This window comes from Ranitomeya variabilis, chromosome 3, assembly GCF_051348905.1.
Source record: "Ranitomeya variabilis isolate aRanVar5 chromosome 3, aRanVar5.hap1, whole genome shotgun sequence".
Classification (NCBI taxonomy): domain Eukaryota; kingdom Metazoa; phylum Chordata; class Amphibia; order Anura; family Dendrobatidae; genus Ranitomeya; species Ranitomeya variabilis.
Window position 1 is genome coordinate 477,957,929 of NC_135234.1, and position 25,253 is coordinate 477,983,181.

The window sequence follows — 25,253 nt, forward strand, 5'->3', positions numbered from 1 at the left end:
CATTACGAAAATGATGAACGATGACGATTACTGGTTGGCCTGCCTCCTTGATCCACGCTATAAAGGCAAATTGCAAAATATTATGCCACATGAGAACTTGGAACTAATATTAGCAACCAAACAATCAACTCTTGTTGACCGTTTGCTTCAGGCATTCCCAGCACACAGCGCACGTGATCGTTCTCACACGAGCTCCAGGGGGCAGCAGACTAGGAGTGTTAGGGGTGCACACATCAGAAGTGGCGTTGGACAGAGGGGTTTTCTGACCAGGTTGTGGAGTGATTTTGCTATGACCGCAGACAGGACAGGTACTGCTGCATCAATTGAAAGTGACAGGAGACAACATTTGTCCAGTATGGTTACTAACTATTTTTCATCCCTTATCGATGTTCTCCCTCAACCGTCATTCCCATTTGATTACTGGGCCTCCAAATTAGACACCTGGCCAGAATTGGCAGAATATGCATTGCAGGAGCTTGCTTGCCCGGCAGCAAGTGTCCTATCAGAAAGAGTATTCAGTGCTGCAGGTTCAATATTAACCGAAAAAAGGACTCGTCTGGCTACCCAAAATGTTGACGATCTAACATTCATTAAAATGAACCACAACTGGATTTCGAAATCTTTTGCCCCACCTTGCCCGGCCGACACCTAGCTTTCCTATGAAAAGCTCTTGCCTGTGAATTACTTTTCTAATGTCTAATTTGCTGCAGCTGATTGTACAGCATACGACATGTTTACACCTCCCTAAATGGCAAAACTCCCCACACGGGGCCGTGGTATCGCGACTTGGCGCAAGCACCCGTGAGACTGCTGTTTGTCTGAAGAGGTGGGTGTGCTCGCTTTTGGTTGACGGCATTGCTACTGGGTCCCTCATAGTACAATGTAGTGTCTCTGGCGGTGGTGGTGCGCACCCAACGTCAGACACACCGTTGTAACATGAGGGGCCCTGGGGCGGTCCCGCCGGCCTCAAGAGAGTTCCCCCCTACCCCAGCTCAAAATGTGCTCTACCACGTGCAAAATTATGTCGCACAGCTCCACCAATCTTTAGTCTATTCGCTGACATCATTCAATGTCTGGCACTGACAATACAAATTTGTAGACATCTATGATGCAACTTAAAGTAGTCTGTGTCTGTGTCCTATATTGGCACCATTAAATAGTTACTGCCAAATTACTATGTCAGAAACTCAGTAGATGAGCCCACCCCTGTACCTAAGTATGCCACCTTTTTTTTTTGTTTTAGTTGTTTTGCGAGACATTAACATCTATTTATATTTTGGGAGTACTGGGACAGACACTCCTTGCACTACTCCTCCACTCACCACCAAGCTGCCTGTGTATCCATGTAACCGCTGTAAAACTGCCATGAGCCTATTGTTTGTTATTTTAGGCCTTTGATAGCCTGTCTGCGGTCCCTACTTTAAATACTCCTCCACTGACCACCAAGCTGCCTGCCCGTGTATCCATGTAACCGCTGTGAAACTGCCATGAGCCTATTGTTTGTTATGTTAGGCCTTTGATAGCCTGTCTGCGGTCCCTACTTGCAATACTCCTCCACTGACCACCAAGCTGCCTGCCCGTGTATCCATGTAACCGCTGTAAAACTGCCATGAGCCTATTGTTTGTTATTTTAGGCCTTTGATAGCCTGTCTGCGGTCCCTACTTTAAATACTCCTCCACTGACCACCAAGCTGCCTGCCCGTGTATCCATGTAACCGCTGTGAAACTGCCATGAGCCTATTGTTTGTTATGTTAGGCCTTTGATAGCCTGTCTGCGGTCCCTACTTTAAATACTCCTCCACTGACCAGACCACTGCTGCCCGTGTACCCCTGGAACCAATTATAAAGTGCCTACAGCCAGCCCATTTTCTTATGTTAGGCCTTTGAAGCCTGTCTGCGGTCCCTACTTTAAATACTCCTCCACTGACCAGACCACTGCTGCCCGTGTACCCCTGGAACCAATTATAAAGTGCCTACAGCCAGCCCATTTTCTTATGTTAGGCCTTTGAAGCCTGTCTGCGGTCCCTACTTTAAATACTCCTCCACTCACCACCACCAAGCTGCCTGCCCGTGTATCCATGTAACCGCTGTGAAACTGCCATGAGCCTATTGTTTGTTATGTTAGGCCTTTGATAGCCTGTCTGCGGTCCCTACTTTAAATACTCCTCCACTGACCAGACCACTGCTGCCCGTGTACCCCTGGAACCAATTATAAAGTGCCTACAGCCAGCCCATTTTCTTATGTTAGGCCTTTGAAGCCTGTCTGCGGTCCCTACTTTAAATACTCCTCCACTGACCACCAAGCTGCCTGCCCGTGTATCCATGTAACCGCTGTAAAACTGCCATGAGCCTATTGTTTGTTATTTTAGGCCTTTGATAGCCTGTCTGCGGTCCCTACTTTAAATACTCCTCCACTGACCACCAAGCTGCCTGCCCGTGTATCCATGTAACCGCTGTAAAACTGCCATGAGCCTATTGTTTGTTATTTTAGGCCTTTGATAGCCTGTCTGCGGTCCCTACTTTAAATACTCCTCCACTGACCACCAAGCTGCCTGCCCGTGTATCCATGTAACCGCTGTGAAACTGCCATGAGCCTATTGTTTGTTATGTTAGGCCTTTGATAGCCTGTCTGCGGTCCCTACTTTAAATACTCCTCCACTGACCAGACCACTGCTGCCCGTGTACCCCTGGAACCAATTATAAAGTGCCTACAGCCAGCCCATTTTCTTATGTTAGGCCTTTGAAGCCTGTCTGCGGTCCCTACTTTAAATACTCCTCCACTGACCAGACCACTGCTGCCCGTGTACCCCTGGAACCAATTATAAAGTGCCTACAGCCAGCCCATTTTCTTATGTTAGGCCTTTGAAGCCTGTCTGCGGTCCCTACTTTAAATACTCCTCCACTCACCACCACCAAGCTGCCTGCCCGTGTATCCATGTAACCGCTGTGAAACTGCCATGAGCCTATTGTTTGTTATGTTAGGCCTTTGATAGCCTGTCTGCGGTCCCTACTTTAAATACTCCTCCACTGACCAGACCACTGCTGCCCGTGTACCCCTGGAACCAATTATAAAGTGCCTACAGCCAGCCCATTTTCTTATGTTAGGCCTTTGAAGCCTGTCTGCGGTCCCTACTTTAAATACTCCTCCACTGACCACCAAGCTGCCTGCCCGTGTATCCATGTAACCGCTGTAAAACTGCCATGAGCCTATTGTTTGTTATTTTAGGCCTTTGATAGCCTGTCTGCGGTCCCTACTTTAAATACTCCTCCACTGACCACCAAGCTGCCTGCCCGTGTATCCATGTAACCGCTGTAAAACTGCCATGAGCCTATTGTTTGTTATTTTAGGCCTTTGATAGCCTGTCTGCGGTCCCTACTTTAAATACTCCTCCACTGACCACCAAGCTGCCTGCCCGTGTATCCATGTAACCGCTGTGAAACTGCCATGAGCCTATTGTTTGTTATGTTAGGCCTTTGATAGCCTGTCTGCGGTCCCTACTTTAAATACTCCTCCACTGACCAGACCACTGCTGCCCGTGTACCCCTGGAACCAATTATAAAGTGCCTACAGCCAGCCCATTTTCTTATGTTAGGCCTTTGAAGCCTGTCTGCGGTCCCTACTTTAAATACTCCTCCACTGACCAGACCACTGCTGCCCGTGTACCCCTGGAACCAATTATAAAGTGCCTACAGCCAGCCCATTTTCTTATGTTAGGCCTTTGAAGCCTGTCTGCGGTCCCTACTTTAAATACTCCTCCACTCACCACCACCAAGCTGCCTGCCCGTGTATCCATGTAACCGCTGTGAAACTGCCATGAGCCTATTGTTTGTTATGTTAGGCCTTTGATAGCCTGTCTGCGGTCCCTACTTTAAATACTCCTCCACTGACCAGACCACTGCTGCCCGTGTACCCCTGGAACCAATTATAAAGTGCCTACAGCCAGCCCATTTTCTTATGTTAGGCCTTTGAAGCCTGTCTGCGGTCCCTACTTTAAATACTCCTCCACTGACCACCAAGCTGCCTGCCCGTGTATCCATGTAACCGCTGTAAAACTGCCATGAGCCTATTGTTTGTTATTTTAGGCCTTTGATAGCCTGTCTGCGGTCCCTACTTTAAATACTCCTCCACTGACCACCAAGCTGCCTGCCCGTGTATCCATGTAACCGCTGTAAAACTGCCATGAGCCTATTGTTTGTTATTTTAGGCCTTTGATAGCCTGTCTGCGGTCCCTACTTTAAATACTCCTCCACTGACCACCAAGCTGCCTGCCCGTGTATCCATGTAACCGCTGTGAAACTGCCATGAGCCTATTGTTTGTTATGTTAGGCCTTTGATAGCCTGTCTGCGGTCCCTACTTTAAATACTCCTCCACTGACCAGACCACTGCTGCCCGTGTACCCCTGGAACCAATTATAAAGTGCCTACAGCCAGCCCATTTTCTTATGTTAGGCCTTTGAAGCCTGTCTGCGGTCCCTACTTTAAATACTCCTCCACTGACCACCAAGCTGCCTGCCCGTGTATCCATGTAACCGCTGTAAAACTGCCATGAGCCTATTGTTTGTTATTTTAGGCCTTTGATAGCCTGTCTGCGGTCCCTACTTTAAATACTCCTCCACTGACCACCAAGCTGCCTGCCCGTGTATCCATGTAACCGCTGTAAAACTGCCATGAGCCTATTGTTTGTTATTTTAGGCCTTTGATAGCCTGTCTGCGGCCCCTACTTGCAATACTCCTCCACTGACCACCAAGCTGCCTGCCCGTGTATCCATGTAACCGCTGTAAAACTGCCATGAGCCTATTGTTTGTTATTTTAGGCCTTTGATAGCCTGTCTGCGGTCCCTACTTTAAATACTCCTCCACTGACCACCAAGCTGCCTGCCCGTGTATCCATGTAACCGCTGTGAAACTGCCATGAGCCTATTGTTTGTTATGTTAGGCCTTTGATAGCCTGTCTGCGGTCCCTACTTTAAATACTCCTCCACTGACCAGACCACTGCTGCCCGTGTACCCCTGGAACCAATTATAAAGTGCCTACAGCCAGCCCATTTTCTTATGTTAGGCCTTTGAAGCCTGTCTGCGGTCCCTACTTTAAATACTCCTCCACTGACCAGACCACTGCTGCCCGTGTACCCCTGGAACCAATTATAAAGTGCCTACAGCCAGCCCATTTTCTTATGTTAGGCCTTTGAAGCCTGTCTGCGGTCCCTACTTTAAATACTCCTCCACTGACCACCAAGCTGCCTGCCCGTGTATCCATGTAACCGCTGTAAAACTGCCATGAGCCTATTGTTTGTTATTTTAGGCCTTTGATAGCCTGTCTGCGGTCCCTACTTTAAATACTCCTCCACTGACCACCAAGCTGCCTGCCCGTGTATCCATGTAACCGCTGTAAAACTGCCATGAGCCTATTGTTTGTTATTTTAGGCCTTTGATAGCCTGTCTGCGGCCCCTACTTGCAATACTCCTCCACTGACCACAATGCTGCCTGGAGTGCCTGCCTGTGTATCCATGTAACCGATGTAAAACTGCCATGACTGCCTACTGTTTGTTATTTTAGGCCTTTGATAGCCTGTCTGCAGCCCCTACTTGCAATACTCCTCCACTGACCACACCAATGCTGCCCGTGTACCCCTGGAACCTATTTAAAAGTTCATAGAGCCTAGTTATATATTTTATTTACTATTAATAAGGCCATGATGGACTACGCTGTACCACGCTACAAGCTAACCAGTCGACACTTCTTTTGCGAGAAAAGCCATCCCAACCCTCCACCAGCATGTAGAAGACCGCATTGTCCATGCACTCTGGCAATCTGTGAGTACAAAGGTGCACCTGACAACAGACGCATGGACCTGTAGGCATGGCCACGGAAGATTACGTGTCCATTACGGCGCAATGGGTTAATGTGGTGGATGCATGGTCCACAGGGGACAGCCTACTAAGTCTGTCTGCAGTCCCTAATTCAAATTGTCCTCCACTGTCTAAATCGGAACTTCCACCTTCTGGCTTTCGGCCTATAGTATCAGAAATTAAACTGCATTTGGCCTTCAACTTTGGTTAGGGCCTACTAACGGCTTCTGCCCCTCCCTGGTGTTGCCCTCAACTAAATAAAGCTGAGCTTCAACCTTCTGCTCCAAATTACCATTTTGAAAAATGCAATAGGCTTTTCAGGCCTACAAAAGGTGTCTGTCTGTGTGCCCCTCCCTGGTGTTGTCCTCAACTAAATAAAGCTGAGCTTCAACCTTCCGGCTCTCATTATGTGGTTTTAAAAAAAAAAATGGTGGTTAGGGCCTACTAACGGCTTCTGCCCCTCCCTGGTGTTGCCCTCAACTAAATAAAGCTGAGCTTCAACCTTCTGCTCCAAATTACCATTTTGAAAAATGCAATAGGCTTTTCAGGCCTACAAAAGGTGTCTGTCTGTGTGCCCCTCCCTGGTGTTGTCCTCAACTAAATAAAGCTGAGCTTCAACCTTCCGGCTCTCATTATGTGGTTTTAAAAAAAAAAATGGTGGTTAGGGCCTACTAACGGCTTCTGCCCCTCCCTGGTGTTGCCCTCAACTAAATAAAGCTGAGCTTCAACCTTCTGCTCCAAATTACCATTTTGAAAAATGCAATAGGCTTTTCAGGCCTACTAAAGGTGTCTGTCTGTGTGCCCCTCCCTGGTGTTGTCCTCAACTAAATAAAGCTGAGCTTCAACCTTCCGGCTCTCATTATGTGGTTTTAAAAAAAAAAATGGTGGTTAGGGCCTACTAACGGCTTCTGCCCCTCCCTGGTGTTGCCCTCAACTAAATAAAGCTGAGCTTCAACCTTCTGCTCCAAATTACCATTTTGAAAAATGCAATAGGCTTTTCCGGCCTACTAAAGGTGTCTGTCTGTGTGCCCCTCCCTGGTGTTGTCCTCAACTAAATAAAGCTGAGCTTCAACCTTCCGGCTCTCATTATGTGGTTTTAAAAAAAAAAATGGTGGTTAGGGCCTACTAACGGCTTCTGCCCCTCCCTGGTGTTGTCCTCAACTAAATAAAGCTGAGCTTCAACCTTCCGGCTCTCATTAAGTGGTTTTAAAAAAAAAAAATGGTGGTTAGGGCCTACTAACGGCTTCTGCCCCTCCCTGGTGTTGTCCTCAACTAAATAAAGCTGAGCTTCAACCTTCCGGCTCTCATTATGTGGTTTTAAAAAAAAAAATGGTGGTTAGGGCCTACTAACGGCTTCTGCCCCTCCCTGGTGTTGCCCTCAACTAAATAAAGCTGAGCTTCAACCTTCTGCTCCAAATTACCATTTTGAAAAATGCAATAGGCTTTTCAGGCCTACTAAAGGTGTCTGTCTGTGTGCCCCTCCCTGGTGTTGTCCTCAACTAAATAAAGCTGAGCTTCAACCTTCCGGCTCTCATTATGTGGTTTTAAAAAAAAAAATGGTGGTTAGGGCCTACTAACGGCTTCTGCCCCTCCCTGGTGTTGCCCTCAACTAAATAAAGCTGAGCTTCAACCTTCTGCTCCAAATTACCATTTTGAAAAATGCAATAGGCTTTTCAGGCCTACAAAAGGTGTCTGTCTGTGTGCCCCTCCCTGGTGTTGTCCTCAACTAAATAAAGCTGAGCTTCAACCTTCCGGCTCTCATTATGTGGTTTTAAAAAAAAAAATGGTGGTTAGGGCCTACTAACGGCTTCTGCCCCTCCCTGGTGTTGTCCTCAACTAAATAAAGCTGAGCTTCAACCTTCCGGCTCTCATTATGTGGTTTTAAAAAAAAAAATGGTGGTTAGGGCCTACTAACGGCTTCTGCCCCTCCCTGGTGTTGTCCTCAACTAAATAAAGCTGAGCTTCAACCTTCCGGCTCTCATTATGTGGTTTTAAAAAAAAAAATGGTGGTTAGGGCCTACTAACGGCTTCTGCCCCTCCCTGGTGTTGCCCTCAACTAAATAAAGCTGAGCTTCAACCTTCTGCTCCAAATTACCATTTTGAAAAATGCAATAGGCTTTTCAGGCCTACTAAAGGTGTCTGTCTGTGTGCCCCTCCCTGGTGTTGTCCTCAACTAAATAAAGCTGAGCTTCAACCTTCCGGCTCTCATTATGTGGTTTTAAAAAAAAAAATGGTGGTTAGGGCCTACTAACGGCTTCTGCCCCTCCCTGGTGTTGCCCTCAACTAAATAAAGCTGAGCTTCAACCTTCTGCTCCAAATTACCATTTTGAAAAATGCAATAGGCTTTTCAGGCCTACTAAAGGTGTCTGTCTGTGTGCCCCTCCCTGGTGTTGTCCTCAACTAAATAAAGCTGAGCTTCAACCTTCCGGCTCTCATTATGTGGTTTTAAAAAAAAAAATGGTGGTTAGGGCCTACTAACGGCTTCTGCCCCTCCCTGGTGTTGTCCTCAACTAAATAAAGCTGAGCTTCAACCTTCCGGCTCTCATTATGTGGTTTTAAAAAAAAAAATGGTGGTTAGGGCCTACTAACGGCTTCTGCCCCTCCCTGGTGTTGCCCTCAACTAAATAAAGCTGAGCTTCAACCTTCTGCTCCAAATTACCATTTTGAAAAATGCAATAGGCTTTTCCGGCCTACTAAAGGTGTCTGTCTGTGTGCCCCTGCCTGGTGTTGCCCTCAACTAAATAAAGCTGAGCTTCAACCTTCTGCTCCAAATTACCATTTTAAAAAATGCAATAGGCTTTTCCGGCCTACTAAAGGTGTCTGCCCCTCCCTGGTGTTGTCCTCAACTGAACAAAGCTGAGCTTCCACATTCTGGCTTTCGCCCTATACTATCAGATATTAAACTGCATTTGGCCTACTAGTGTGGTTAGGCCCTTGAAACAGTGTCTGCTGCTCTTGGGTTTGCTACTCCACTGAACAAAGCAATGCCGCCTGTTTAGTCCTGTTACCAATTTTGAACTGCATGTAGCCTACTTTATTCTTTGGCCCTATATCTGTTTCCTCCTCATCCTGCCCATTGCCCAGCCACTGCTAAATGAGTCTGCTGGTACATTGACCTAGACCACTACATTCCCCTTGTACTCTACACAGCCAGAATCTGTCCCTGCTGAAAGTAAGGTTCCCCTTCCCGCATGTTATACCACCTTACACAGGGACAAAGAGGAAGGTGCAGATGAAAGTGCAGGTTCCTTCATCAGGTGGGGGGGCATACTCGTTGGCGACGTCACTGGCACAGGGCCCCTCAGAGTACGCAAAAGTGTCGCTGCTGGTGGGAGGCGCCCCCGCCATGCAAACACACCGCCGTACTTTGAGGGGCCCTGTGCCAGTGGCAATGCGAACGAGTGGGCCCCCCCCCTGCTTGCTCAGGATCACAGCACTTGCAACTTTTAAATACTTACCTTTCCCTGCAACACCGCCGTGACGTAGTCCGCATTTCCTGGGCCCACGAAAAACTTGAGCCAGCCCTACTCCCCCCACAACTTTCCCCCAATTCCCTATGCCCAACTATTATTATACAGTTAATTAAGATTGGCAAGCTTCAGAAACAAGAATGGATGTTTTTGGCATTAAAATGGGCACTGTAGGTGTTTTCCTGGCCTCCACTCACTGCCGACTATGCTTCCCCATTGACTTGCATTGGGTTTCGTGTTTCGGTCGATCCCCGACTTTTAGCGATAATCGGCCGACTGCACTCGACTCGACTCTGGACAAAATCGGGTTTCCCAAAACCCTACTCGATCTTAAAAAAATGAAAGTCGCTCAACCCTACTGCCCAGCATGAGAAACATGATTCCTTCAGAGATGTGAGAGCCAGGGAGCTGTATATTTAAAATGTATGTTGACTTCCTGTTAATAATGAAAATGTGGAAGGGGTGAAAAAAACTAACTACAGCTTATGGGAAGTCTCACAGGCAGGAGATTAAAATCAACCCTATTAATATAAAACTGTTACTTTTTATGGTTTTTATGTGATTAATATCAAGGTACTAAAGAATGTTATAAATTTAAAGTAAAAATACATAGGCTGTTATATTACACAATTGCAATACGTGCCATTAGTTAATATACTCTTACTAACCCAATCAATCATGCTGCAAGCTAGAACTGAGAATACACTGCACTCAAATGCTTTACAGCTGCCTCTAAAACATGGGTGACTATTGACAATGGTGGTCTATAGTTTTGGTATGTATGATATCGCATAGACAACTGCATAGAAATACATGTTGTCTCACTCAAGTCAAGTTGATGGCCATTCTGAGGATTATGATGCGATCCTCAGGAGTAATGCGGCAGTTTGACTGAATCACTGACGCCAACGCAGAGGAAGAGGTCGAGATTATGGGAGAGGGAAGGGATGAATATTCATTTTGCTTTTACATACATTTGACTTGCTGGGGCACAACTATAAATTTTCCAGAGATTACAGAAACACAATGTGCAAACACACAGCAATAAAAGCTAGATATCCTGAAAGGGCTGTCCAAGCCATATTTCAGGATATTATTAGATTGTTACGCAAATATGACCTGACAGATTCCCAGATTTAGCATTTAAGTGATAGTTTGATGAAAAATTATTATTGCTTCTATCAATTTTTTATCTTGTTTACTGTGTACCATAAGTACAGTAGACCTTTGTCATTTCGTTGTCAAAGAAACTGCTCCCCAACAATTTTGTCACTATGCTGGATTAGATCGGGAACCTGAAACAGTGTCATATAGTCAGAGCTGCTATATTTACATAACATTTCCTTAATCTCTAGATACAAAGGCTATGTCCACCTTAATACACATGCATTCCAAGGAAATTGGTAAAAAGGTAATTATCATTTTCTCATATATAGACACCCTAAAAAAACTAGAAATCAGATCATCCACTCACCCTTTATTGAACAGGGTAGTGCATATGGGTCACTTAATGTCAGCTCCATGTCACTTAATCCTGCTGGCCCAATTTGGTAGGTATGAGATTAAAGAAAACAATACAGAACAAACATATGGATAAGTAACCTTCATTATTTCTAATAGACCATTTCTGAAAGTATCTAAAGGATAATCCAAAAATTCAGGATCAACAAACGGTATAACTACTAGTAGGTGGTCTACACTCTATATTCCCTCACCTCTTCAGTTGTGCTTTTCTATCTGCTCCATTTCAACACCATTTCTTATAAACTATGACCCCTTTCTTATTTCATGTTCTCTTTTTTTTTCATTTTTTCTGTTCACTTGTTTCCCTACCCTATCACCACAACACCATTAAGGTACCGTCACACTCAGCAACTTTCCAACGATCACGACCAGCGATACGACCTGGCCGTGATCGTTGGAAAGTCGTTGTGTGGTCGCTGGAGAGCTGTCACACAGACAGCTCTCCAGCGACCAATGATGCCGAAGTCCCCGGGTAACCAGGGTAAACATCGGGTTACTAAGCGCAGGGCCGCGCTTAGTAACCCGATGTTTACCCTGGTTACCATTGTAAATGTAAAAAAAAAAACACATACTCACATTCCGGTGCCTGTCACATCGCCGGGCGTCGGCTTCCCTGCACTCCTCCTGCATCCTGTGTAAGCGCGGCCGTAAAGCAGAGCGGTGATGTCACCGCTTTGCTCTGATGTACGGCCGGCCGGCGCTGACACAGGATGCAGGTGGAGTGCAGGGAAGCCGACGCCCGGGGACGTGACAGGCACCGGAATGTGAGTATGTGTTTGTTTTTTACATTTACAATGGTAAACAGGGTAAACATCGGGTTACTAAGCGCGGCCCTGAGCTTAGTAACCCGATATTTACCCTGGTTACCAGTGAAGACATCGCTGCATCGGCGTCACACATGCCGATGCAGCGATGTCAGCGGGTGATCAGCGACGAAATAAAGTTTCAAACGATCTGCTACGACGTACGATTCTCAGCGGGGTCCCTGATCGCAGTAGCGTGTCAGACACAGCGAGATCGTAACTATATCGCTGGAACGTCATGGATCGTGCCTTCGTAGCGACCAAAGTGCCACTGTGAGATGGTACTCTTACACTATCACAAGTGCTTTCGGTAGGTACACCAGATAACGCTATATAATATTATCCAATGTAGAATACATGATATACTGTAAAAATGTATGTGTTTTTTCTATTTATCTTTCTTTGTCGTTTGATTATAAAATATACTGTTTTTTGTTATGTATGGACAGATTGTCTTCCATATAAAGGCTCGTGCCTGAGCCGAAACGTTGTTTAGAAACTACTTTTTTTGTACAAGATAAACTAATTAAAATTTTGAAAGCAACAAGTTCTCTCTTCGCTTTTTTAGAGTGCGCCAGGGTTTGATCTTTTGTATTGTCTTATTGTTTTTACCCCTGAGCACCTAACAGTGGTTGAGCTTGATCTTGTCCACTTGTAATATGGTCAGAGCTGGCCAGAAGCTCTGGTTCTTGTCTCATCATCCAAACTCCATTTAGTTGCCTAATCATTTATAATTATTTTATACATTGAAAGTCATGCATAAGAAAGGTTATCCAAAGACAAAATAAGAACAGGATATTAATAAAATTGTAGAACCTGTTAGAATTTTTAATTAAATCTTGCCATGAGGTCTACTAAAAAAGAATCACAGTACTCACCTATTTCCTCTTCAAAAGACTTCTTTATTAAATAAAAATGACATTATATATAGTGACGTGGACCTGGCTCCCTTCCATAATTATAGCGTGACGGACACTTCATTAATTAAACTTTGAAGAGGAAATGAGTGTCAAGATTTTCTTATACCTTATGGGAAGTTTAATATTGACTACACAGGATTGTGGCATAATGAGCATGCCTGAATCTCAATTGATCCGCACGTTCTGTTATACAGACATTTGTATGAGGAAGGGATAACCAGTTTCACTGGACTAATTTAAAAGAGCTGTCCACTCATCAGACAACCCTTTCTCAATATCCATATTTCCCCCTTATAGCCCTTATACTCACCTCTGATTCTGGTACAGTTCCTGCGTTGTTGGTACAGGCTCTCTCGCAGATCATGTGACATTATTATATTATGCAATCCCTGCTGCCAATCAGCAGCAGCACCACTCTCCCTGCCTTCGAACAAATCTCATACATTAGGAAGTGGGAGAGCAGCAGATTTCACTTCCTCCAGATGTAAGAGTTTTGTCTAAAGGATGGGACAGTGAAGCCAGCACTGACTGGCCTCAGGGATCACGTGACATAACAATGTCACATGATCCCTGGGAGAGCAAGTGATGACACTGCTGGAATGGAGGTAATTATAAGTGTTACTATTTTATAAGAGGGAAACAAAAGGTTTAATAAGAGGTTGTCTGAGTAGTGGACAACCCCTTTAAGAGGAGTCTGTCAACAGAGATTAACTGTGCAAATCAAGTACAGGCCCTCTGTGCACCCTTGGCATGGCCAAACGTTTAGGTGAACATTTCCACCTATTTGTTTTCTATTTATCACCACCCCACAGGGTGGAGATAGCGGGAAAATAAGCAGGTGGGAAGGGGTTTTCTAAATTATTGGCCCCGCCATGATGCCCTGGACGCCTGTACTTGGTTTGAACAGTCAATCTCGTTGACAGACTCCCTTCAATTCTTTAGTGTCACCTTGTTTTCTCTCTTGAATGTTGTGCTAAATTAAATTAAGATACTGCAAATGTTGAAGAAAAATAGGACTTTAATCCCAGTGTTTTGTTTCTATGAGGATGGAATTGAACTATTTAGACTGATATAGTACACTGCCAAATTTTAGAAGCTCGTAGAGAATACTCTGAATAAGGCACATATGGTAACAAAGAGATGCCAAAAACTGCAAATGTAACCTTAGGGACAACGAATATCAAAGTTTTACTAAGTTTTGTTTGTTTTAATTAAGGAAGCATACATATACTAAAACGTAGGTTTATGAAACAGTAAAATCTGGAAATCAGTGCAAACTAATCTTTAAACTATTAATATTATAACATTAATTGCTACTTGTCTACAATTTTCCAACATGATAAAGATAGCAGTTTCTTCAGAAAATGCATCAAACACTTTGTGCTCTTTTGTGCAAAGTGCAGTTGTGGACAGATGAAGGCAATAAGTCTGCAGTATCAATACAGTTTACAGATTTACCATTCTAAAGGTAGCATAGTTCTGGAGAAAAGTGCCTTGCACTACACTTTTGAGTTTGTCTCCCAACAAGACTGTGTGGCCTCTTGTGAAAGGCGTGTAATACTATAGTAAAGCGCAAGACTTAATCTGAATGTGCCATGGTACAAAAACACAGAAAGATTTTGGAGCAAATTTCTGGCACAAAGTAAGCCAACTAAAAGGGAGGTAAGCCTAGCCTATTTATGCTCCCCATTTATGAAATAATATGGCCAATTGTGTTAAATTTGGCACATTTTAAGTCTAATTTGATTTTTTACTCCGTAAAAATTAGACAATTAGTATAAATCTGTCCTTGTATTTGTTTGCAATTTGTTGCCATGGGGACATGGAAGTCTAAATAGAAATCAAAGCGAAGATCCTCCTGTACTGCTATGGCAGAGTTAGTGTAGTTTACGAGTGTTAGTAGAAACCACCATATTATGGGACTGACTTCAATATTTAACTTACATGCAAAAAAGGAAAGAATAAAAAAATGTTATAATTTGCTAATAATAGTGATTCTATTAGTCTCAAAACTATACATGCCAGATCCCACTGGTGATTGATAGCAATAATGAAGAAAAATGAGGATTGTCAACACATCCACTGATAAAATCAAGAGTATTTGTTTCAAACATATTATAAAATTGTTCCCATGCAGAAGAAAAATCGTGCCATGCTCTCTTAATCATAGTTAATCATGAGAATCATCGGAAAACCTTTAAAATAAATAAGACCAACCGTATGGGAACCCATATAATTAGTGATGAGCTAATTAGTGATGAGCTACATTTATGAATATATTAGCAAGCTAAATAATAATCATTGTTTGAAATATTTAATAAATTTAAAAATATCATTTTTTTTACATTCATGATTTTTCCTGTGGATGTGCCGATAAATAATAATAAGAAGGGGGTTTAATTTACATATTATAGTAAAAGGTCCAGGAATTATAGTCCTAGTTTGATAACAGGAACATTGGAGCATCATTGGAAAACAAATATTACTATAAAATAGAGTTGTCTTTTTCTTTAGTTCATCTGCACTATGCATGTAACTTTGGAGATAGTGGTAATGTCATCATTATTTTATTTTATAGGATTATGACTAGGACACACTGCCATGCATACTAATTAGCAATAGCTGTATAGATCAAACATAGCTTGTCTTCTCTATGGGCACTAACACAGGTATTGGATCCTCAGGCTTAAATTGTCTCACTGAAGATGACCGATTATACCCACCGAATTTTTCCCCTTGGGCTTTGAGGAGGAGCTCATTTTCTTGTCCCTTCAGTTTGGTCCCATGACAGAACCATTATGCATAAGAAATGTCACATGGTGTGGGAACCTACCTTGGCACCTCATTGGGTAGTGCATACGGTATTATTTTAGAACCATTATGCATGGCCTGTCTACTGGGGAACCCCATTTAGCCCATGTCCCAGACCAAAGTAAAATTTTAACTGATAACAATAACATGCAACAAGTTCTTGACTGCTCCTATTTGGTGGAACACGGAACCACAGACTCTGCGTATGTCGACCTGGGTCATAGTAGTTCTTGGTGTCTCCATAGATACACCTTACCCCTCTCACCTTCCCAGAGACTAGCACATGCGGAAGTGTTGGCATCCTGCAGAGTAAGGCCGTAGTTCACTTTCAGCAGTTCCCCAGTAAAGTATGGAGCAAGGACCTTTGCCCATTGCTCTAGCGGCAATTTCGTTTTGTATGCCACCCTCTGTAATACAGTTAGGAAAGCGTTGACGTCATCCTTCAGAGTCATGCTTTGTAAGGCCTTAAGCACTATTCCTCTCACCTGATATCTTCACTTTGGCTGGTGCGTGGGGCAATCTTCCCGGACTGGACAGTTTCTGCTAGTTATCTTCTACTGATGCTACTGCTGAAACTTCTGTTGCTGGACTAATTGCTTAACAAGCTGCTCCATGACTTCATACAATGCTGTAGATGACTTTACCCTGGACATTCAATTTTTGCATGGCAATCGCTTGTGCTCTCCAGTACTTCACACCCGCATTTCAGTAACCAATTGTAGGGATTCACACTCTCAGGTAGGAATTAGGTAGCGTTCCCTCAGGCAATGGATTCTTGGGTCTAAACAATGTGACTTTTATTTCCAGTCTCTTCTCAGAGGGATTGTGGCTGGTCTTTCTCTCTCCAACTCCAATACAATCCACTCTGGTCAGCTTCCCCCACCTGACTAAGGTGAATAACTAGCCTGGTTATATGCACAGCCAGCTAGGTGAAAATATAATCTGAGCCTGTACAGCTAGGCTTTAACCCTAGCCTACCAGGCTTTGCTACACTATATACAAATATATAAGAGGGTATTCCAGTTTCATAAAACACTTCTCCCCAACTGCAGTTTGCTTGAAAAAAACAAAACAAAACAGTATGTCCTTTACTCACCCTTTAATAGCTGGGCTGTCAGCACTTTGATACTGCTGCTATATGTTGTTGTCTGCAGCGCTGCCATCACATTGACATCAGGGCAGCCAATCAGTGAGCTTAACTGCTCAGAATGTTTCATGTCTTTAACTTGGGAAAAGCAGCTGAGATTAGTTATTGGCTGTAGTACTATCGAGTGACTTCAGCGCTGCAGCCAATAACAGATGGGAAGCAGCAGAGGAGACTCAGTGTTAGACCCAGGGTGAGGGAGTAAAGAACAGTGGTATTTTTAAAACAAAGTAAAGTTGTATGACGAGGCTTTCCGAAACTGAAAAACCACTTTAAATGGCTTTCTTTTTTGCTCAGACATACCCTATAAGTGAAATTAAAGCATCTATTGACTACTGTGAAAATGGATAGCGTTAAAGCGAGCATTGAACTGTACAACAGTAATGCAAGCATGCATGTTCATAATTTATGACTTAGTCATATGATGCTCACAATGTCTCTGTAAAAAAACAAAGAAATAATTTTCCATCTTTAAAGATGATACTGTATTTTCTTTTCTTTTGCATTAGTTTTTTTTATATTTTTTTCTTTTTGGATTTGTTAATATGCTGTTAAACTAACAGTATCGTATGAATATTTAATTTGTATCGAAATGTATGAACTATTAGATGTTCGACCTTAAATGACTAAGATTTTGCCACAATCTATTTTTTAACAAAAAGTCACTAATTAATTGCAGCATAGCTTAAAACTTCCATAGCTCCACATAGACAATCCTTAGATAATTGATATAAAACGGACCACTAGTGGCACAGAAAACTTTATAAAGGTGACAGAAAACAATTGCAATTTTTAGAAGGAACTGAGTTTTTGAAGCACTCCAAAAATATTGGTGCATGTAAGGTAAATATTACAAATTATATAAAAATCGAATTTCATGAAATATAAGTAGTTTTTCTCTTTTGCAATATGTTATTAATTTAAATATTGAACTTGCAGGGTTTCCTGTTGATCTGTAGCCAACATTTTTCAATGGAAAAAAATTGGCAGAAAAATTAAACAAAAAAAATATATATATTTTTTAAATTACCTGTGAAACCACTCTATGGATGTCGTCATACATAGTATTTTGCAATAGTATTTATGTCAAAATTTGGGACTCAAACCCTATGCTTTCTTAAAGGAGAAGAACTGTTGTAGTGACCAATACACTTTTGTGACCAGTACGTTGCAGTCACCAGTACGTCATGCCCAGCCCGTGCTTCTGGAGACATGCACCCATAAATTAGGCTGGCTCTCATCACTACAGAAATGCTAAACATGTGGGTGTCATATGTTGTTAGACACACTGGGGCTCAGAAGGAAGGGGGGCATTTGGAGCACATAATTTGCTGAATTTCTTTTGGGGGCGAGGAGCCATTTAGTTTTTTCAGAGCCTTTGTACTACCAGTAACATGGTGCACCCGATATTTCTATTAACAGATGACAGATCTGAGTGGTGACTTGCTTTTTTTGTAGATTGAGTTGAAGCTTTTATTGGGAACATTTTACATAACGTTTGGGACCACATTTATCTGGCGCTCTACGTTGACCACTTACTTTGCGGTTTCCATCTAAATCTATGAGTCACGTGATTCAGATGAAACCCCCGATGGATCCATTCACTACAATGAGGCAGCAGAGTTACTCTGGACTCCTTCTGGCCTCTGTTCAGCTGTGTCCTTCTTTTCAGAAGTGCGCAAAGCTGTGGACGACGGCACTTTTATGCAATCCTAAAAGAGCGGACACTGCCGGATCACAGGTCTTATGGCATCCAGAGTGCCTCCATCTGCCTCATTATGGGGAATCTCCCACCAGAGGTTGTGTCTGAATCACGTGTTTCAGAGATTTACAAGGAAACCCGGCATAAGCGCTCAGCACAGTATGTGCGCCGAGCCTTACTGCGATCTTTGGGAAGCAGAATAAAAAAATGAACAGCAGGTGAAGAATTGGTTTTATTTTTTATGCTATTCCTTTTCGGTATAAATGATTAGGCGACTTTTTTCTTCGGCTCGGTGCGATTACAGCAATACCAGATTTATATGTAAACATGCATGAATAATAAAGTAAAATAGTCCACCAAAAGAGGTAAAAGCAAAGTAATTTTATTTAACCAAATATATCGAAGGCACCAAAGAAGACAGATTGGGACAGGGAAGGGGCGGACCTTGCTGGGGTGGCCGCATTGTATTTGAGATCGCTAGTGGGCATGTCTCTGAGACGATTAACATTAACAGCATTGCTCCTGGCACCTGTATGTGACGCTTGCGGGTCAGTGACATCATCGGGCTCTTTCCCATGACCCACACCATCGCTGTGGCACGTGGTGCGATGTAACTTCCGGATTTCGCTTTTCTGCCACATGCGCCAATAACAGCAATGATTTTAACAGCTGGCAAAGGGGTGTATAAGGGGCATTAGGGACAGATCACATCATCACAGCCTCATGACGAAGCTCACGTGAAATGCGCATTGGGGTTGCATGTGTGACTTGCAGGACAGCCATGGGTAAGAACATTTATCATATGTGATCCTTAGGCTGCCATGTCAGCATTGGCATGTTTACTTATCATGATATATAAGTTATTATACTTTGCGCACTTGTGCTGACGTGGTTGCATGTGTTTCACTGTTTACTTTTTGTGGATAGGACTTGAAGCACTGTCACTTTACATAACATACAAAAAAAACAGCCACAATTAAATATAATTTTTGGAATTATACTAACTCTAACATAACAATTAGGAGAACTTGAGTTTTTGTATAAAAAATATATAATTTATTAAATGCAATCAACAAAATTGAAAAAAATCATATCAACCATAAATTAAATAAATTTTACATTTGTATGGAAATGGTGTGATCCTGGTGAAAAAAAATGCAAAGTGATCGCAAACCTGGGCTGATTATAGAGCAGCACTAAAATTCAATTCCAAAATGGACATATATATATATACCGTATATATATATATATATATATATATAGATGTGGAACAAAGATAATCCCATACATCACATGTGCAAAAAGAGGGAATCTCTTCCCTTAAATAAATTAAGGTAGTTCCAGTCAGGAATAAGTACCGCACATAAGATATGTAAAAGCGCTGCACAAAGTAATATTTAAGTAAAAGATTAATTACCCATAGTAATTGGAATTAAGTCAAGGAGGCGATCACTGTCACTTTAGTTGTATTTACAGGTCTTATTACTTGACTGTAATACGCTGTACCTGTGGGTCTGCACATGATTTTTTGCTGCACTTGATTCCTTGGATTCTTGAACTCTGTCAATGATATGTCTTTTTAAAACTGTCTTATTTGGTGCCTTCAATATATTTGGTTAATTAAAATTAATTTGCTTTTACCTCTTTTGGTGGACTATTTTTACTCCATTCATGCATGTTTGCAAGCTGGTGGGAGTAATTTCCATGGCTATTGCCTTTGGTGATCTGCTTACATAGGCCTTGGGTCACCCTAGATATAATGTGTTCTGTCCTAAAGATTTTGTATAATACCAGATTTATATCAGGTTTTTATGTTTGGCTGCTGTCACATACTAAAAGATGCTTTTTATTGCAAAAACTAGCCTTCGTGTCCCTATATTTTGAGAGCTATAATTTTTCCATATTTCAGCTGACAGAGTCATGTTATGGCTTGTTTCCGGGACGAGTTGACATTTTTATCGGTATTATTTTCGGACACATGACATTTTTTTATCACTTTCTATTCTAAACCAGCATTCAAAAGACCTGGGTGTATGGGTGGATGACAAACTCATATTCAGTGGCCAGTGTCAGGCAGCTGCTACAAAGGCAAATAAAATAATGGGATGCATTAAAAGAGGCATAGATGCTCATGAGGAGAACATAATTTTACCTCTATACAAGTCACTAGTTCGACCACACTTAGAATACTGTGCACAGTTCTGGTCTCCGGTGTATAAGAAAGACATAGCTGAACTAGAGCGGGTGCAGAGAAGAGCGACCAAGGTTATTAGAGGACTGGGGGGTCTGCAATACCAAGATAGGTTATTACACTTGGGGCTATTTAGTTTGGAAAAACGAAGACTAAGGGGTGATCTTATTTTAATGTATAAATATATGAGGGGACAGTACAAAGACCTTTCTGATGATCTTTTTGATCATAGACCTGAGACATTGACAAGGGGGCATCCTCTACGTCTGGAGGAAAGAAGGTTTAAGCATAATAACAGACGCAGATTCTTTACTGTAAGAGCAGTGAGACTATGGAACTCTCTGTCGTATGATGTTGTAATGAGTGATTCATTACAAAAATTTAAGAGGGGACTGGATGCCTTTCTTGAAAAGTATAATGTTACAGGGTATATATATTAGATTCCTTGATAGGGCGTTGATCCAGGGAACTAGTCTGACTGCCGTATGTGGAGTCGGGAAGGAATTTTTTTCCCCAATGTGGAGCTTACTCTTTTCCACATGGGTTTTTTTCGCCTTCCTCTGGATCAACATGTTAGGGCATGTTAGGTTAGGCTATGGGTTGAACTAGATGGACTTAAAGTCTTCCTTCAACCTTAATAACTATGTATTCAGGAATTGTTTTTTTTTTTTCTTTATGTCATTCCACGTATGGTAAAATTGATAAGGCAGTATTTCTCTTAGGGTCAGTACGATTGCAGTGATACCTCATTTATATTTTTTTATATTTTGGCGCTTTTTACACAATAACATTTTTTTTTATAGAAAAAATATATTATTTGGCATCACTTTATTCTAGGAGCTATAACTTTATTTTTCTACTGAAAGAGATGTATGGCGGCTTGCTTTTTGTGTCTGACTAGATGACATTTTCAGCAGTACCATTTTTATTTACATCCATCTTTTTGATCTTGTTTTATTGCACAATTTGGTCAGCGGTATGATGATAAAGCATTGTCTTTTGCCTCTTTTTTACGGTGTTCATTGAAGGGGTTAACTAGGGGGATAGTTTTTTAGAGTGGGTCATTACGGATATGGAGATACCAATTATGTGTACTTTAATTTTGTTATTTTTTTTTACATAAATAAATGTATTTATTGGAAAAATATTTGTTTCTTTTTGTTTGTTAAATATTTTTTCATAGTGGGTACAGAAAGTACTCAGACCCCTTTAAATTTTTCACTCTTTTTTTCACTGCAGCCATTTGGTAAATTCAAAAAAAAGTTCATTTTTTTCTCATTAATGTATGCTCTTCACTCTGCAGCTCATCTTGAATGAAAAAAAAAACAGAAATGTAGTAGTTTTTTGCAAATTTATTAAAAAAAGAAAACCTGAAATATCACATGGTCTAAAACATGGTTAGCACTGCAACCTTACAGCGCTGGGGTCCCTGTGTCAAATCCCACCAAGGACACCATCTGTAAGGAGTTTGTATGTTCTCTCCGTGTTTCAGTAGGTTTTTCCAGTTACTCCAATCTCCTCCCACACCCCAAAGACTTTATATATATATATATATATATATATATATATATATATAAGATAGGGAATTTAAAGGGACAGTGATGAGGTCTGTAAAGTAAAATGGAATATGATGGCGCTATTTAAGTGAGGAAAAATAAAGAGACAAAAAATAAATCCTATTCCTGCAAGTTCCTAGTCAAAACCTCTTTGTACAAGACTGGTGGATGTATCACAAGACTCTCACCAGACTCTGCTCAGAACAGCCTGGCTCTGTCCCTCTGTGTTAGTTTTGCCAAGAGTAAGCAATTTCGCAGACCTGTCAGCGTAAAGTGTTACTCACAGAATGTACACAGTTACAGAGATTGTTACCGCTCTGTAATCACACACTGGAACTTGTGAACGCGTAACCAAAAGATCAGCAGTCTCAATGGAATGAAATACCATTTACATCACAAAGACAACCTAGAAATGGATGGTTTTCTGACCAAATTAATTTGAGAAGAATGAATAGATATTATCGAAAAGAAATAATGCAAATGCATGCCATGTAGATCCCAATAGACTAACAACTTGTAATTGATACAACATGTTTGGCTCTGTTATGACAGCAGGTGGTTTGCTTCTATCTGGAATTTGAAAAATGTTCCCAAAAATGTGCACATATGTGAATGTCATTTAATTAAATAAATATTATACATAGATTGTTTCTACTTAATCTCCACTGGAGACGTGCATTCACCTCTGTCTACACACTATTGCACCTCATAATGTTGTTTAAAATGCAAGGATAAGGAGTCCTGGTGAGGGTCAGGGAGGGATAGTCGAAGTGGAGCGGAGGCGCCACTTCGCTACCCAGGGTGCCAACCTCTGCTGTCAGTAATGGTCACCTTTAGGGTAAGGCACATTCTATCTTCCCTAGACTCTTCCTAGTATTGTCAATTTTTGAATTTTTCTGTGCCATTGTTGCATTTCCCGGTGGTTATTTTTCACGGGACTATTGCCTCAAGACCCTACACCAATTCCTATTTTAAGGAATATTAGCGGTATTTTTTTGACCTTCTTTTAAGGAAATTATTAAGAGTTAATTTTTAAAGGGTTTTTGTTTAACAATGTAGTATAGTTCTCATGATTCACTATGTCACTTACCCCATGTGCAGGACATTGAAGCAGTTTAGGTATCCATGGTTATGAAAACTCAAATAGCGACAGTTCGTTACTGGTTGTAACCTTGGATCCCTAAACTACTGTAATGCCCTGCACATGGGGTAAGCAACATAGCAAATCATAACGACTATGCTATATTTCTAATTGGAGGTATTTGCTAAAATTATTATTTGCACATCTACTAGATATTAGGATAGGATCTATGAGATGGGAATAGCCCTTTAAGGCAAAGACTCCAGATCTTGAAAAAAGTAATCTTATATACTCCAACCCTAGTAATCCTATGTGGACCATCCACTGTACTTCTCTGGCCAGACATTTTGTGACGCTAGTCACTTCTCACAGCCAACCTGCGTGTCAGAATAGTCAAAGAGTCCAAGGTCAGAAGACAGGAGAGTACATCATAAGCAGAACGAAGTCCATGGTCAGGCAACAAAATATCAAGCATTCAGCACTCAAGGCACAGGGCGCACAAACCTACTTGTTGAATGTACATCTGGCAGCAGTCTGGAAAAAACAGCTCAGTTATGTAGCATGGCAATCACCTGGAATAATGAACATTTGGAGACAGCCGACATCTGCCAGTCTCAGATTGGTTAGTCGAGCTGTCAATCAACACACTGACAGCTTAGCATGCCCTTGTACCAGATTGGACGTCAGTAACTGCATCCCAGACACCCTGAGGGGTGGAACTGTGACATTTTTTCTGCAGTGGCTATAGCAAGGAAAATTGGCATTTGCCAGCGCAGAGGACACTAAAAGCTTGTGACTAAACACAGACTTTTTGTAACTAGATTTTTTTAATTTTAAGTATTAGGCTATGTGTACACGTAGGATAAGAGGTGCAGAATTTTCTGCACAAAATCCGCATCTCCTGGCAGAATCTGCAGCCGTGGATTTTGTGCGGTTTTTATGCGGAATTGATGCGGATTTTGTGCGGATTTTCTGCGGTTTTTGTCACTGCGGATTTTTAACATGGAGGAGTGCAGAAACGCTGCAGATCTGCACAAAAGAAGTGACGTGCACTTCTTTGAAATCCGCAGCAATTTCGCACTGATTTTTCCGCACCGCTTTTTTTTTCCCATTGAATAACATTGTACTGTACATCACAGTGCGGATCTGCAGTGTTTCTGCACAAAAAAATCCGCTGTGGATCCGCAGCAAATCCACATCGTGTGCACATAGCCTAAGAGTATTCTCATATGTTGCATGTTAGCTGCAGGTTTTGCTGACGAAAGCTTTGGAACAATCCAATCTGTCTGAACAAACCTTATTCAGATTAATAAAGCTATTTTGTTTCAGGAAATTTATGTAAGGGTATGGCTCCACGGTCCGGAGGGGCGGCGGTATCGCCGCAGCGGCGAAGCCGCTCGGCGCTAAGCCCCGCCCCCTTTCTGGGACGCGATGATGCCGGATGTGTACAGTACACATCCGGGATCATCGCACCCCTCGCCATAGGGCCCTGTGATATGCCTTGCGGGGACGCTGCGTCCCCGCAAGGTGAACGGACATGCTGCGATCTGAAAAGACGCGCAACATGTCCGGAGTCGCAGGGCCGCCGCGTGCGGGGAACATCTGGACGCTGCTTGTTTGACGCTGCAGCGTCAAACAAGCAGCGTTTACTTACCGTGGAAACATACCCTAACACAATCTTTAGGATGGAACTTCATTCTAAATGCACTTAGTTGCAAACAACTCATTGTCTTGCATCAGACAGCACCTGCTACTTGATCGGCCAAATTGTAAAATCATGATAAAAAGCTAGCCTCACCCTCAGGGCTCAATTACATGTTTCGCCCAATGTTTAAAAAAACAAACAGCACTAGGACCAATATTATTCAATAGGGCGGTGAACATCTGAATCTGAGTGTGAAAAAAATCTCAGCTCGCACTAGTTTCTCATATAAATCGGTTTAAATTTGTCCATTCAAGTCTGTGAGTGAGCAAAAAAATTGCATGCCATATGGAGTCGCAATAAAGGATTTGATTTTTCCAGATACCTACATTACAATTCTGCAAAAAAGAAAACTGTAAATGGTGCATAAATGATTAGTAGATGCTGCTGTAAAAAAATGGATTAAATAGGGGCAGCATACGAATGACAAAAAGTTAGAAAAAAAGTCATCTAAATTTTTCAGATAAACTCTGAACTATTTTTTATACGCTCAAATAA

General features: G+C 42.2%; 1 protein-coding gene across 1 annotated transcript in view; it reads right to left on the reverse strand.

The window, feature by feature from the left end:
- The window catches only part of TMEM47 (transmembrane protein 47), a 284,936-nt gene that overhangs the window by 249,019 nt on the left and 10,664 nt on the right, over nucleotides 1-25,253 (reverse strand). The window lies entirely within an intron of this gene.